Raw genomic sequence first — 17,131 nt, forward strand, 5'->3', positions numbered from 1 at the left:
TATTATGTTGAGTGAAATAAGTCAAACAGAGAAAGACATGTATCATATGACCTCACTGATATGAGGAATTCTTAATCTCAGGAAACAAACTGAGGGTTGCTGGAGTGGGGTGGGGGGGGTGGAAGGGATGGGATGGCTGCGTGATAGACATTGGGGAGGGTATGTGCTCTGGTAAGCACTGTGAATTGTGCAAGCCTGTTGAATCACAGATCTGTACCTCTGAAACAAATAATGCAATATATGTTAAGAAAAAAAAGAAGAAGAAGATAGCAGGAGGGGAAGAATGAAGGGGGTGAAATCGGAGGGGGAGATGAACCATGAGAGCTGATGGACTCTGAAAAACAAACTGAGGGTTTTGGGGGGAGGTGGGAGGCTGGTTTAGCCTGGTGATGGGTATTGAGGAGGGCACATTCTGCATGGAGCACTTGGTGTTATGCACAAACAATGAATCATGGAACACTACATCAAAAACTAATGATGTAATGTATGATGATTAACATAACAATAAAAAATTTTTTAAAAAAGAAAGAAGTCAGGTATTTATGAGAGGAAATTCCATGACATAATGTATCCTGCCAGGTGCCAAAGGTAGGGTACCATAAGGTAGAATAAGATGGAGGTGGAGGTTGAATTCATTAATTCTCCACTGTAACTACAACAAAGGGGAGAGCTTCTTTTCAATATAAGAGCTTGGTATTAGGTGGATCCTAATACCTTAAGGACAGGAATGTAGTTTTAAGAGACATGAGATAATATCCACTTGAATCTCAGGATTAAAGGGTAACTTCTGTAAAATAAAGGATATGTTCTCTTATTTCTCACATACAATATTCCATTGAATGTCAACTACAAAATATCACAGAACAGTGAGAATAATGTTTAAAATTTAAAGAGAATTACTCTCTTTCTTAGAAATTATTAATTTCTCAACAATTGTGAAAAGGGCTCAATACATCAGATTTACTGAATTAGGATGATCAAAAAGTGGGAAGGAGCCAATGATGGCAACTCTTGTTTTGAAGATTTATAAGTGACAAAATGAAGTACATATTGTCATTTTCTGTTGACACAGGAATTCTTAGTGTGTCTTTAAACCTAAGAACACTATCCTTTGTAATAAGAATACTAAGATGTAAGATGCTGTCCTTTGTCATAATCATTACAAATTGTATTTAACAATAAAAATGACTCACTCCTTTTTCCTCTTCCAGGGATGGCATCTTCAGAATGCTCGAGCGTTTGACATACTGTCATAGGCTGTCCTACAATACAGCCTCTAACAAAACTAGGCTGTCCCAGACCCCTGGTAATAGAATTGTTTACCTTTATACCAAGAAGGTTTGGAAAGCACCAAAATCCTCATGTGGCATGTGCCCAGGCTGACTTTGAGGAGTTAGTACTGTGAAATCTAAAGTTTTTACAAAGTTGTCTAAAACAAAAAAATGTGTCAGCATGGCCTATGGGGGTTCCATGTGTGCTAAGTGTGTCCGTGACAGGATCAAGCATGTTTTCCTTATTGAAGAGCAGAAAATCACTGTGAAGTGTTAAAGACACAAGGAGAGTCAGAAAGCAAAAAAAAATGAAGCTTCTTAAAAATTGAAGCATCTAAAAAAATGAAGTTTTTTTGAGTAATAAAAAATTAAAAGGCCCCTCAAATGACTCATTTTAAAAACAGAGGCAAACATATTAATTCCTATTTACTTCAGAAATTCAAATCAATAATTGGAAATGGTAGTTTTTAACATCCTATGTTTATATCAAAATCTAGCCCCCCAAAATTATTATTATTGAAATTTATCAGTTAATTATTTCTAAGGCACAACAAAATTGCCAGATGAGATAAGAAATCTAGCAACCCCCATGTCCTATCCAACAGATAGCAAAAATGTCTTACATCTCCAAATATATAAGCTATGAAAATACGGGAATGTACATAAAATGTAAAAATGCCAAATGTTCCATGGAATCACTGTCACTGGCTTTGAGAACCCAAAAGTCTGTACATTACAAGCTGTCCTTTGAAAGAGTACTTCATAAATAAAGAACAAAGGGAAGAGAGATATTTTCCACTTCATTGTTTTCTAACAACCATGTTTTTTAGCTATGACAGTAAAAATTAAGAAGAATGTGTTATTAACATAAATAGACAAAATTACTCATTATTTCTACATTAAGTAACAAAGACATTGCTAAGTATGAGGCATAGCAACCTCTTATTTAAATAAAAATGTGACTGATGGTGATAACTAATTAAGACCCAAGTCAGTAACTAGACCTGAAATGTAATTTTATTATAAATTATCAAACTACTTTTTATACTAACAGATAATTCAGTGCTCAGTAAGTTCAGATACTTCACTGAAAAAAATGTTTAGAAAATTCTAGGGGTAGAGCAGCAAGAGAAATCTTAACTACAGAGTGTGGGTTAATTAAATTGACAAGGCTGTAATGAGTCCTTCTTAACTGTGGTTTGTGACCAGCTGATCTACAATCTACCAGGGTTGCTTCTCTTTCATTCCTTCCCATTCTTAGAACATTTTATCCATTTTCAACTTAGTTATGACCAAACACTGAACACTCTTCTTTCTCTACACATGTAAATAATAACCTGCTGGAAAATTTGATAGCATTAAAATAAACTATGCTACTAGTAATCCACCAGTACACTTGACTTTCCATCTTCATCTCACATCTACCTAAACATCCACCCACTCGATATAAATGGAAAAAGTTTCCACTGCATCATATCAAACTTACAGAAAAAAAAAGGTCCAGCTTTTTGGGAAATTCAACACAGTTAATTCATTAAATCTGTAGAATTCCAAGATTCCCAAGATGTTCTCTGCTACATTTACACCTAGTTATTTCTCATTCTATGAATGAGAAAAATATTTTGCAAAATACACTCAGATTTACAGGTTAAGATTTCTCAATATTTTCTGGCATTATGTTCCAATGGAGAAGCCACATATTTTTTATGAAATTTAACCAATTATTTTAACAGAAATGTGGCCTCAACTAAAGAGTTATTAAGGAACATTAAACAAAGACAATCTTAAAAAACAGATGCATTATGCAGGGCTAGTGAAGCCAGCATTTACTGACAGGATATCGTTCTATTTGTAAAAGTATCAAAACTAAGAAGATACAACAAAAATTGCTCAAGGAGCTTTTGTTCTTTACCTGTTCACCAGACACAAATAATGCATAGAAGTATTTAATGTGATATAAACATCGGGGAGCATGCATCCCTTTGAATTAGTATTTTTATATTCTTTCAGTAAATACCAAGTAGTGCAATTGCTGGGTCCTAGGGTAATTCTATTTTTAACTTTTTGAGGAACTTCCATACTGTTTTCCACAGTGACTGCACCAGTCTGCTTTCCCACAAACAATGCAAAAGGGTTCCCCTTTTTCCACATCCTCACCAACACCTGTTTTATCTTATATTGTCCATTTCAGACATTCTGACAAGCATGAGGTGATATCTAATTATAGTTTTTTTATTTAAATTCAATTAATTAACATAGAGTGTATTATTAGTTTCAGAGGTAGAATTCAGTGATTCATCAGTCTTATATAATACCCAATGCTCATTACATCATGTGCCTGCTTAATGTCCATCACCCAGTTACCACATCCCCACCAACCCCCCTCCCCTACCTCAACCCTCAGTTTGTTTCCTATGATTAAGAGTCTCTTATGGCTTGTCTCCCTCTCTGATTTTGTCTTGTGTTATTTTTTCCTCCCTTCCCCTATGGTCCTCTATTTTATTTCTTATATTCCACATTATCAGTGAGATCATATGATAATTGTCTTTCTCTGATATTTTAACTTAGCATAATACCCTCTAGTTCCAACCACCTCATTGCAAATGGCAAGATTTCATTTTTTGATGGCTGAGTAGTATTCCATTGAATATATATACCACATCTTCTTTATCCATTCATCTCTTGATGGACATCTGGGTTCTTTCTATAGCTTGGCTATTGTGGACATTGCTGCTATAAATATTGGAGTGCAGAAGTCCATTCAGATCACTACATTTGTATCTTTGGGGTAAATACCTAGTAGTGCAATTGATGGGTCATAGGGTAGCTCTATTTTCAACTTTTTGAGGAAATTCCATACTGTTTTCCAGAGTAGCTGCAACAATTTGCATTCTCACCAACACTGTAGGAGGGTTCCCCTTTCTCCGCATCCTCGCCAACATCTGTCATTTACTGACTTGTTAATTTTAGCCATTCTGACTAGTGTGAGGTGGTATCTCATTGTGGTTTTGATTTATTATTTCCCTGATGCTGAGTGATGTGGAGCATTTTTTGATGTGTCTGACGTCCATTTGTATGTCTTCTTTGGAGAAATATCTATTCATGTCTTCTGCCCATTTCTTTATTGGATTATTTGTTCTTTGGATGTTGACTTTAATAAGTTCTTTATAGATTTTTGGATACTAGCACTTTATCTGATATGTCATTTGCAAATATCTTCTCGCATTCTGTCGGTTGTCTTTTGGTTTTGTTGACTGTTTGCTTGCTGTACAAAAGCTTTTTAACTTGATGAAGTCCCAATAGTTCATTTTTGCCATTGGAGACGTGTCTAGCAAGAAGTTGCTGCGACTGAGATCACAGAGGTTGTTTGCTATCCTTCCTCTATGATTTTGGTGGATTCCTGCCTCACATTTAGGCCTTTCATCCATTTTGAGTCTATTTTTGTGTATAGTGTAAGGAAATGGTCCAGTTTCATTTTTCTACATGTGGCTGTCCAATTTTCCAAACACCATTTGTTGAAGAGACTGTCTTTTTTTCCATTGGATATTCTTTCCTGCTTTGTTGAAGATTAGTTGACCATAGAGTTGAGGGTCCATTTCTGGGCTCTCTATCTGTTCCATTGATCTATGTGTCTGTTTTTGTACCAGTACCATACCAAAGCTGAAGACTACAGCTTTGTAATATAGCCTGAAGTTTGGAATTGCGATGCCACCAGCTTTGGTTTTCTTTTTCAACATTTCTTTGGCTATTCGGGGTCTTTTCTGGTTCCATGCACATTTTAGGATTATTTGTTCCAGCTCTGTGAAAAAAACTTGATGGTATTTTGATAGGAATTGCATTGAATATATAGATTGCTCTGGGAAGCACAGATACTTTGTGGTGTTTTTTTTTTTTACAATATTTGTTCTTTCAATCCATGAGCATGGAACGTTTTTCCATTTCTTTGTGACTTCCTTAATTTCTTTCATGAGTGTTCTATAGTTTTTTGAGTACAGATCCTTTGCCTCTTGGCTTAGATTTATTCCTAGGTATCATGATTTGGGGTTCAACTGTGAATGGGAGCAAGTCCTTAATTTTTCGTTCTTCTGTCTCATTGTCAGTGTATAGAAATGCAACTGATTTCTGTGCATTGATTTTATATCCTGCCACTTTGCTGAATTCCTATATGAGTTCTGCCAATTTTGGGGTGGAGTCTTTTGGGTTTTCCACACAGAGTGTCCTGTCATCTGTAAAGAGTGAGAGTTTGGATTTCCTCTTCACCAATCTGGATGCTTTTTATTTCTTTTTGTTGTCTGGCTGCTGAGGCTAGGACTTCTAGTACTATGTTGAACAACAGTGGTGAGAGTGGACATCCCTGTCGTGTTCCTGACCTTAGGAATGTGAGTGGTATTTGTTGTGGGCTTTTATGATATTGAGGTGTGTTCCCTCTATTCCTACACTGTGAAGAGTTCTAATCAAGAAAGGATGCTGTACTTTGTCAAATGCTTTTTCTGCATCTATTGAGAGGATCATATGGTTCCTGTCCTTTCTTTTATTAACATAGTATATCACATTGATCTGCAAATGTTGAACCACCCTTGAAGCCCAGGAATAAATCCCCTTGGTCGTGGTGAATAATCCTTTTAATGTAATGTTGGATCCTACTGACTAGTTATCTTTGTGAGAATTTTTGCATCCATGTTCGTCAGGGATATTGGTGTGTAATTCTCCTCTTTGGTGGAGTCTATTGTCTTGTTTTGGGATGAAAGTAATGCTGGCCCCACAGAAAGAGTTTGGAACTTTTCCTTCAATTTCTGTTTTTTTGAAACAGCTTCAGAAGAACAGGTATTAATGATTCTTTAAATGTTTGGTAGAATTCCCCTGGGAAGCCATCTGGCCCCAGGCTCTCTTTTGTTGGGAGATTTTTGATTACTGCTTCAATTTCCTTGCTGGTTATGGGTCTTTCAGGTTTTCTATTTCTTCCTGTTTCAGTTTTGGTAGTTTATACCTCTCTGGGAATGCATCCATTTCTTCCAGATTGCCTAATTTGTATTATTATCAATGTATTTCCTTAATTTTGTTATTAATTGATTTATATAACTGGCTGCTCCCATGTTAGGGGCATAAATATTTACAATTGTTAGATCTTCTTGTTGGATAGATCCTTTAATTATGATACAGTGTCCTTTCTCATCTCTTATTACAGTCTTTGGTTTAAAATCTAAGTTGTCTGATATAAGGATTGCCACCCCAGCTTTCTTTTGGTGTCCATTAGAATGATAAATGATTTTCCACCCCCTCACTTTAAATCTGGAGGTTACTTTGGGTCTAAAATGAGTCTCTGCAGACAGTATACCAATGGGTCCTGCTTTTTTATTCAATCTGATAGCCTGTGTTTTTTTATTAGAGCATTTAGCCCAATTACATTCAGAGTAACTACTGAAAGATAGGAATTTAGTGCCATTGTATTGCCATTGTATTGCCTGTAAGGTGACTGTTACTGTATATTGTCTCTGTTCCTTTCTGGTCTATATTACTTTTGGGCTCTCTCTTTGCTTAGAGGATCCCTTTCAATATTTCTTGTAGGGCTTGTTTGGTGATCACAAATTCTTTTAGTTTCTGTTTGTCCTGGGAGCTTTTTATCACTCCTATTTTTAATGACAGCCTTGCTGGATAAAGTATTCTTGGCTGTATATTCTTCTCATTTAGCACCCTGACTATATCATGCCAGTCCTTTCTGGCCTACCAGGTCTGTGGATAGGTATTTTGCCAGTCTAATGTTTCTACCCTTGTAAGTTAAGGACCTCTTGTCCCAAGCTGCTTTCAGGATTTTTCTCTTTGAGATTTTCAAGCTTCACTATTACATGTCAAGGTGTTGACTTATTTTTACTGATTTTGAGGGGGGTTCTCTGTGCCTCCTGGACTCGAATGCCTGTTTCTTTCCCCAGATTAGATAAGTTCTCAGCTATAATTTGCTCCAACATACCTTCTGCTCCTCTCTCTCTTTCCTCTTCTTCTGGGATCCCAATTATTCTAATATTGTTCCACTTTATGGTATCACTTCTCTCTCAAATTCTCCCCTCATGATCCAGTAGTTTACCTCTCTTTTTCTCAGCTTCCTTATTCTCCACCATTTAGTGTTCTATATCACTAATTCTCTCTTCTGCCTCATTTATCCTAGCAGTTAGAGCCTCCATTTTTTATTGCATCGCATTAATACCCTTTTTTATTTCAACTTGATTAGATTTTAGTTATTTTATTTCTCCAGAAAGGGATTCTCTAGTGTCTTCTATGATTTTATGTTTTTTTCAAGCCCAGCTAGTATCCTTATAATCGTTATTCTGAACTCAAGTTCTGACATCTTACTTATATCCATACTGATTAGGTCCCTCGCAGTCAGTACTGCCTGTTGTTCTCTTTTTTGAGGTGAGTTTTTCCATCTTGTCATTCTTGCACAAAGTGGTCACTTTTCTATTTGTAGAATTGCAGCAATTCTTTTCTTAGATCTCCGGTTGAGTTTGCACGTGCTCAGAATGATTTGATAGCTATCTAGCTCAATTCTTGAGACCAGACAAAACTAAGATCTCCTACCCCTCTGCCATCTTGGACTCTCTTCTCATTATAGTTTTGATTTTCATTTCCCTTATGATCAGTGATGTTAAGCATCTTTTCATGTGTCTGTCGGCCATCTGTATGTCTTCTTTGGAAAAACGTCTAGTCATGGCTTCTGCCCATTTTTAATTGGATTATTCATTTTTAGTGTGTTGAGTTTTATAAACTCTTTCTATATTTTGGATACTAACCCTTTACTGGATATGTCATTTGCAAATAACTTCTCCCATTCTTCAGGCTGCCTTTTAGTTTTGTTGATTATTTCCTTTGCTTTATTATGATGAAGTCCTCATAATTTATCTTTGTTTTTGTTTCCCTTGCCTCAGGAGACATATCTAGAAAGATGATATGGCTGATGTCAGAGAAATTACTGCCTATGCTCTCTTCTAAGATTTTTATGGGTTCAAGTCTCGCATTTAGGTCTTTAATCCATTTAGAGTTTATAGGAGCAGTATCTATAATAGCTAAATTACAGAAACAGCCCAAGTGCCCAACAGCTGATGAATGGACAAAAGTGGTATATATATACATATATATATATACAATGGAATATCACTCACCATAAAAAAAAGAATGAAATCATGCCATTTGCAAAGACATGGATAGAGCTAGAGAGTACCATGCTAAGTGAAATAAGTCAGTCAGAGAAAGATAAATACCATATGATTTCACTCATATGTGGAATTTAAGAAACAAAAGAAACAAAGGAAAAAATAAAAGAGACACAGAGAAGCAAACCAAGAAATAGACCCTTAATCATAGAGAACAACCTGATGATTACCATAGGGGAGGTGGGGGGAATGGGTGAAATAGGTGATGGGGATTAAGAAGCACCAGGTGATGTATGGATGTGTTGAATCACTATATTGTACACCTGAAACTAATACTACACTGTATGTTAACTGGCATTTAAATAAAAACTTTTTAAATAACTATTTAATGTGCTGATTAACTGAAAAATATAAAGGGATCTATTCATATTGAAATTCCTCACCAAAAAATTCCAAAAGATGAGTAGGATATTCTACTTCTATAGCACATTCATTCTTTTATCATAAAAACTTTCATTACCAGTTATAAATCTGAACAAAAATCCAGCCTCTTTGTGGAGTATTACAAAGAGACCAGCATTTCTTCTTAGGCTCAAAACTAAGTGTACATTAGAAAAAGGGAAATTTAGAATCAATGTAATGAATGTAAATGAATCTAATATACATTATGCTGAGCTAAAGAAATCAGACATTAAAAATTCCATACTGTTTATTCTACCAGAGTAATGAATATGACTATGTTTAATATGATTAAGAAGCAGTAGCCACATTGCTTTATATACCTGCTGAACCTTGCACTGACTACAGCTCTTCCGGGCTTATTAGTTGGGTAAAACCGAGTTGGCTTCTTCATATAGAAATGCTTTCCTACCTCTCTCACAGGAATTTAAAAAACAAAAATTATGTAAATATGCTTGACCAACTAAGCTCTTTCCATGTGATTGTAATTGTGGTCTCCCTGACTCTTTTACCCCTGGGAAGAAAAAAAAAAAAAACTGAAGTAAATTCAAAATGCTGTGATAAAGCAAAGAAAAATTTTTAAAGATTTTATTTGTTTGAGAGAGAGAGCATGAGTGGTGGGGGAGGGCAGAGAGAGAGGGAGAAGCAGACTCCCCACTGAGCAGGGAGCCTGACATAGGGCTCAATCCCAGGGCCTGGAGATCATGATTTGAGCAGAAGCCAGATACTTAACCAACTGAGCCACCCAGGTGCCCCAAGCAAAGAAATTTTTTAAGTTTTAGTCTGTACTCAAATACTTATATTTTACAGAATTGATTTTCCAAGATGTTAGAGCCATAAGATTCTTCAAAGAGCTTAACCAAAAGCTAAAAAAAAATTTGCAAGAAACTGATCTAATAGTAGAACAGAAAAATGCTCTGTTCCTGCAAGCTCCTATCTATGGCATACACTATACACCCATCACTGTATACGCAAATGGACCCTTCACCCACTGGTCACATATAATATCAATTATAACACTGATTTATTTCATCTATGTCCTTATTCAATTATTACTCATTTGTACATGTACCCTCTTGCCCAAGTAATTTTGGGAGAAAATTATTATGATTACCTGAACAATTTATAAGAATTATTTTAATACTGGAAACAGAGTTTTAAAATATTTAGATCTGGGGCACCTGGGTGGCTCAGTTGGTTAAGTGACTGCCTTCGACTCAGGTCATGATCCCGGAGTCCCGGGATCGAGTCTCACATCGGGCTCCCTGCTCAGCAGGGAGTCTGCTTCTCCCTCTGACCCTCCTCCCTCTCATGCTCTCTGTCTCTCATTCTCTCTCACAAATAAATAAAATCTTAAAAAAAAAATTAAAATATTTAGATCTAATCAAGATGAAAATTATTTTTGAATATTACTTTTATTTCCTGGGTTACATTTTATATAGTAGTATCAGCCAAAGACAAATAATAGTCTTTCACCAGAGTACATGAAAAGTAAACTATATAATTACATTTACACTGACTGAGCAGAGGGAAAAAAGAAACACAATTCTAAGATCAACATTAATCAAAAAAGTCAGTACATAAAGAGTACAACGGTCATTATATTCCCCCCAGACTAGTCTGCAGAACTCACAGAACCATGATTTTGTCAAGGTGCACAATATACTTGAAGGATCCAGGGGGTCCCAGAATAAACACCTATAGAAAATTTCCAAATGTTTTGTTCTCACAGATGTAAAGAAGAGAGTAGCTTTAAAAGTTCCCTAAAGAGCAAAAAGATATTTCAGTCACAGTAAAAAAAAAAAAAAAAAAAAATGGTACCAGAACCAAATTTCTTATTCTAATTTTAATGAATCATTATGGGAATTATTTCAGATACTTTTGCCTCCCTTCCATTCTATTTTAATTAATTAATTAATTTATTTATTTATTTATTTATTTATTTGATGTAGTGTTCCATGATTCATTGTTTGCATATAACACCCAGTTCTATTTTAAACATGGAAATATACACCGTATTTATTGTCTTACTGAGAAATGCATTCTAGGTACCTAGAAGACCAAATATTAAAAATACTTAAAAATATTTTTTCAATAAATTACCTGTTTTTTAACATATGAGGAAATAGAGGCTCAGAGAATTTAATTAATTTGGCCAAAGTCACACATCTAACAAGTAATACAGCCTTTGCCTGATTCAAATCTAGAACAATTTCCATACTCCTAACTCACTCTACTGAGAAAATTCCAAAAGCAAATCATTTTGAATACATCTTAAATAGGTTTCAATTTAAACGTAGGACATATTTTTCCATCTCAAACTGCTTTTTCTATGACCCAAAACCAAACTGAAATTGTAGTTGAGAACAAATATCTGGGTCTCATTATTTTTGCTTTTTATGCATGATATCATGCTGTGTTGACAAGAGTTTATCCAGTCTAGCTAACAATTTTCCAAAATACATTTCCTCCACTCCCTCTACTTCTAATAGGTTCAGATTAATTTCTTCTGAATATTTTCAGCCTTCACCATGCCAAGATATGTCTCCCTTATAAAGTAAGGCAATTATAAAGCAATTTAAGGTATGGGACTAGAAACTTTATCTTTCTGACCCATGGGAACACTGTTCAAACAGACAAAGAAAAACTATGCAAAAGAAGGGGAATGGATTCAAATAGTTTGCTCCACTGGTCTCCAAAAGATTCTGTAGAAATTATTTTTAGAACTTCTGCTTCTCAACACTTACCTGAGTATCTGATAGAAAGGCTGTGGAAGTTCAGAGTTACAGATATTAAACAATCCACTCCTGCTGTGCCATGTAAAACACAGCATGAAATTGAACTCTTTAGCATTATGGGATAGATGAAGTTATTTTGTTCTGAATTCATGCATTGCATTTAACATTTTTTATGGATGATAAATTTGGGCAAGATCAGATAAGAATAGGGCTGACTCTGTAGACTCTTAGGGATCTAAATGTTTTATGAATATAAATATTTGCTCATAAGAGTCTATAAAATCACATATTAGAGCCACGAGAAATGGCATGGAAATATACAACATATAATCCTTCTCTTATAACACTTAGATATTTTGACTTCCACTTTTGAGTCTTTCAGGTATTTCTTTCTACATGACTAACGACATAATTCGAAGATAATCCTACACCTAGAATGAGCCTTAAAGAGTAAATCATCTTCTCCAATCATCATAATTCATAGATAAGAATCTAGGCAACAAAAATGCTAAGTGACTTGCTAGATGTCACAAGGATAGTGAATTTAAAAAGGTTCAAATGATGTAAGATTCATCCTATCTACCAGCCTCCCTGGGATTTTCGATTTCCCATTCACTGAGCAACCACTGAGTACACAGGAACATGCTGAGTAATGCAAGTGGCTGAACACAGAACTAGCCATTTTCCAGGGCTCACAAGATAATGCTGGCCATGTTGAAAACCAACCACTGCACTGATACAGAAGATGCTCACCTCATCTCCACTTCTGCAGAACTGGAAATGAAGACAGCATCCCCTAATCTTCTTCCATATTTTTTGCACACTTCAAACACTAATATCAATATAGGAAAATATTAATGAAGAAATACTGTTTTTTATAAAGGGGACAAGAGAGGAGTAAAGGAGGAAAAAAATTAATGAAATGGCCGTACATGCATAATACAGTTCCCACAATAGAAGCTCTGGATAGTATATATGCAGGGTACTCTTGCTTGGTAAAAATAAAAATAACCTGCTGACAGCTTTCAAATAAATTCTAGATTACCATTTTTAAATCCTATGTCATACTGAATTTTGAATGCGAGTGTCAGGAAAAATAAAACCTTTATTTAATTAACAACCATGTTATAAACACTATCCCACACTCAAAGCACTCTGATCACAAGTCTCTTGCCACCTAAAAAATCCCTGGTACTATTTCCAAAACAGGAAACAACTTGATGAAAGCTAACTAGACCAAAAAGTAATGCTTTTCAGAAGAAGTGTAATTTATTTCAGGCTTCCTAATGTTAACAATATGGTCAAAAACTTACCACCAAATATTAAAAAGAAAATAAATAATTTTGTTGGGAATAAGATTTTTTAAATTTTAAAATTCACTGACAACACATTTTTTTTCAGTGACACTTCCTTAGAAAACCACATAGTAACACTATAAGTAAATAATTCAGCATTTCAGATTCATTTTATTTGGCAATTCCTGTGTTTCCACTCAAGTGTGAGAATATGTCTGGCACAGCTATTATCTTTTCTCTGTTATTAATTTTGTGAAATTATTTAAAGCAGAAAAAAACAGTAAATATATTCAACATGAACTAGAAGAAAAACAAAGAGAGGATAGACAAACACACAATGGATTTTAAGTGTTTCTTCAATTTCTCGCTGGCCAAATTTAGAACACCATCAATAAAAAATATATGGAGAAAGATTTCTTATAAGAAGACATTCATTATTATTCTATGGAATTGAAATGGGAAAAACAGGATATAAATCAGATTATGGCTAACAGGGATCCAACAAGCAGAACTAACCTCCATGACTGTTACTGTTAGTTGCCTGACTTCAAACTCATGAATAGAAAAATAAAAGCTGCATTAAACCAATCTGTGACATGTTACAAATAAATCATGCCAACAATCTGGCAACACATAACAAAACTTTTAAATAGGTAATTATTTTTAAAATATGAATAATCTGTGACCAGTAATATAACAACTGGGAATTCATCATAAGGAAATAATGATTAATTAATGTACCACCTTATATTTAAGAATGTTCACCTTAGCAGTGTTTATCAAAAATCTAAAAAATGGAAAAAAAAACACTTCCTGAAACAACAGAATATTCCTTAAAAGAAATATTTCTATAACTTATGGGAAGATATTTAATGACATGGAAAAGCATTACCATTAGGTGGAGAAAAGAGGTTTTATATACATATGATCACATATTAATGTACATATATTATATATATATAATATATATATATATGCTTACCTGTAATAAACATACATATGTGAGAAACTAATATATTTCCTTATCTGATTGGGGGAGCAGGATGAGGACAGACACAGTGAGTACAACTAGAAGTGGTCACAGCAGGAGGAGGTTGCTGGACTAAAGCCCAACACTTGGAGTAGAAATATCCATAAATAGATGGATCCCTTTCTTGTTTTGTTTTGTTTTGTTTTTCTTTTTAGATGGATCCCTCTCTTAAGTGGCATAAAGTTTCTTCCTCACTCTTGATCTCTCTATATTTCTCTCAAAGCAAAGGGTTTCATTTCCTAGCACCTTGGTCTTTTCCTTCAGATCACTCACAACAATTTACAATCACGTGCTTGTATGATTAGTTAGTTAACATCTGTTTCCCACAGTAGAACCTACGTTCTGTGAGGGTCAGCTTCAGATCTGTTTTAGCATTGTATATCACCACCAACACATGCTCCATGAATATTAGTTGAATGACTGCCAAAACACTAGAGTATTGACAGTAACACAAGAAACAAGACAAAAATTAGAATTAAAATCTAGTGTTGACCTCACTATATTTGAATTATTTAATGATTGGCCTCATTTCTATTTACATAATTTACTTAAAAATTGAACTACCTCAACAGTATGCAGAACCTGTGATTAGAAGACCTCAAAGTATTTCATTAGTAAATAAGGGGACTCTGCCTTAATTAATGAGAAACATGTCATAAATGTTTAAAAGCACTTTTTTTTTGTCCAGGAAATGACATGTAGCTACAAACTGCAAGTCAGATTTCTAACTCCATGTCCATTGTCTAAGAAATTGATTAATTTAAATAAAACATAAAATTGTCATTGCTGTAATGAACCATCAACAAGCTGTGGACAAGAGAATTCTTTCACTACCCCAGGGGCAATGGGTCCACTGATAAAATCTATGAAGTGTTCTGGTGGAATGTGCTTTATTTTTACTCTGCAGAAACTCATTAATCAGTCTAAATGTAAGAGTGGGATACATAAGAAATGCCATTTTAATGATGTACATTTCCTCATATCCACATGTACTCTTAATATATATAAATCCAAACTGGACTGAGTCCAAAAAGTAATCATAAATACAGCCTATATCAGCCTCATGTTCTGCCAAGCCTTGAAAGACCACTTTAAAACAACCCCATTCAACCTCATTTCTGGTGCCAAAAAAAGCCCCACATTTGTACAGTTTATACAATAATCATACTAAAGATTATTAACCTATATGTGTAATAAGAAATTCACTTATTTCCTTAGATGTGCCTGCCTATAACCATCCATCAACTGTCAACAAATAAAAAAACAGGAACATTTTGTCTTCACTAGTGAATAAATACAAGCTGTAGTAACTACCTATTAAATCAAACTGCAAAAATCTTTCCTCACAGATTCAGAGTGATCTAATTAAAGGGGAGAGGGAAGTACAGCAGCAGGAATGGCAGGGTTACTGCAGGAGTTCACCAGTTGGATTCTGGTTCACTTTGCATCTCAAGAGCTATTGCTGACGTATGCTGGGAGGGCCGGGTACGGGTCAAGGAGAACTTTTTATCGCATTGAACAATTATCACACACCAGGTCTGCTCACCCTTTGTCTGTTTACTTTGTCCAAGAAAATAGGAAATAAGTTGAAAATGGCTTCCCACTATTCTAATTCCATTTGGGAAATTCATTTTGCTGCAAAATTACCACACCTGATCCATATAACCCCTGGCCCAAGACTGTAAAAGGCAATCCTTCCTTTCACGCTGAAAATCACGAAGCCTATCCCACCAAAGGCTTTTATTTCCCCTCTATGTGAAATGTATATTGAAAAGAAAACCAACATAAAGCTCAGTTCTTTAATCAAATATTAAATTACATCCATTTTCAATTCAATTTAATACTGTGCTGCTGCAATTATATCCACCATAACAAGCTATGGCTGCATTCATTCTACAAACATTTTGAGCCTAACAGAAGCAAAGATCGAACAATGATCGAACGTCATAAAGGAGCAGCTACATGAAAAAAGGAAAAGATCTGGAAAAAAGTTTTCAACTTTCACCATTGGTTAAGTTTTGAGGAACTTAAAGGGTGGTTTTTTATTTTTTTATTTTTTCTAAAAAATTTACTATAACTGGTATGGCAGAATTAAATCATTAAGTTTTATTCCATTTGTCATTCCTAACACTTTTCTTCCTTAGGATATTCTGACTAAAAAAGAATACACCTTGATTCTCCCCCAAGGTTAGGCCATGTTTTTTAGGTGATGCTAGATTGGCCAATCAAGCTTTCCATCCTAATGGCAATACTGATTGGTTTAGGGATGGGCACATGACCCAAACTAAGTCAACGGGATTAATCACAGGACCTGAACCACCTTATTAGCCTAGAAAAGCCAACAGCCTTCTTTCCTGCACGATGGGAACACTGCCTGAGAAAGAAACCCAGTGTGATAGAAGAACCAGAGATAAGACAATATTATTAGAAGGACTAAGATAGATGATAGATGATAGATAGATAGATGATAGATAGATAGATAAATAGATAGATAGATAGATAGATAGATAGATAGATAGATAGATGATAAATATCTAATAGATATCTGAAGATATAACTCAAGGAGGTAGACCATTTTTTTCTGCACCAAAATAAGAGTTGAAAGGACAAAACTTTTGAGAATGTTTACCCATTAAGAGTATCTTAGCACAGAATATGCACACTTTATACTAAGAGAAAATGTTAAAATCATCTATAAGCATAAAAAGGATTTTTAAATTCAGTTCTCCAGACTGTTACTGGAAATATATCTATAGTTGAAAACAAAGCATAAACATTTGCATTTGACTTACAAAAAAAGGATTTTATATTCAGAACGCGATGGAATGGTTATCACGTAATAGACTTATACTGTGATCCAAACACAGATACAAAAGTTAAATTAATAAGACAATTAGTAACAGAAAATTATACATAAGAATTTTCCAAAATAGAAGACCATTTCAATTTCCATTTCTACATATGTTCAAAACAATTAAGGTCAATTAACATGTTTAGAATAATAGACTTAAAAGTAAACAGATGCATTAACTCAATGTTTTGATTTTTTTTATTATGTTACGTTAACCACCATACATTACATCATTAGTTTTCGATATAGAATTCCATGATTCATTGTTTGCATATAACACCCAGTGCTCCATGCAGTAGGTGCCCTCTTTAATACCATCACCAGGCTGACCCAACCCCCCACCCC

At 34.8% G+C, this 17,131-nt stretch overlaps 1 protein-coding gene and 1 pseudogene across 14 annotated transcripts in view; one reads left to right on the forward strand and one right to left on the reverse strand.

Annotated features, from left to right (window-relative positions):
• Positions 1-17,131, reverse strand: part of KDM4C (lysine demethylase 4C) — a 457,231-nt gene that overhangs the window by 194,453 nt on the left and 245,647 nt on the right. The window lies entirely within an intron of this gene.
• On the forward strand, positions 1,228-15,401 carry LOC117999006 (annotated as a pseudogene).

The sequence above is a fragment of the Mirounga leonina genome, unplaced genomic scaffold (genome assembly GCF_011800145.1).
Source record: "Mirounga leonina isolate KUSES-001 unplaced genomic scaffold, KU_Mleo_1.0 Mir_447, whole genome shotgun sequence".
NCBI classification, from domain to species: Eukaryota; Metazoa; Chordata; class Mammalia; order Carnivora; family Phocidae; genus Mirounga; species Mirounga leonina.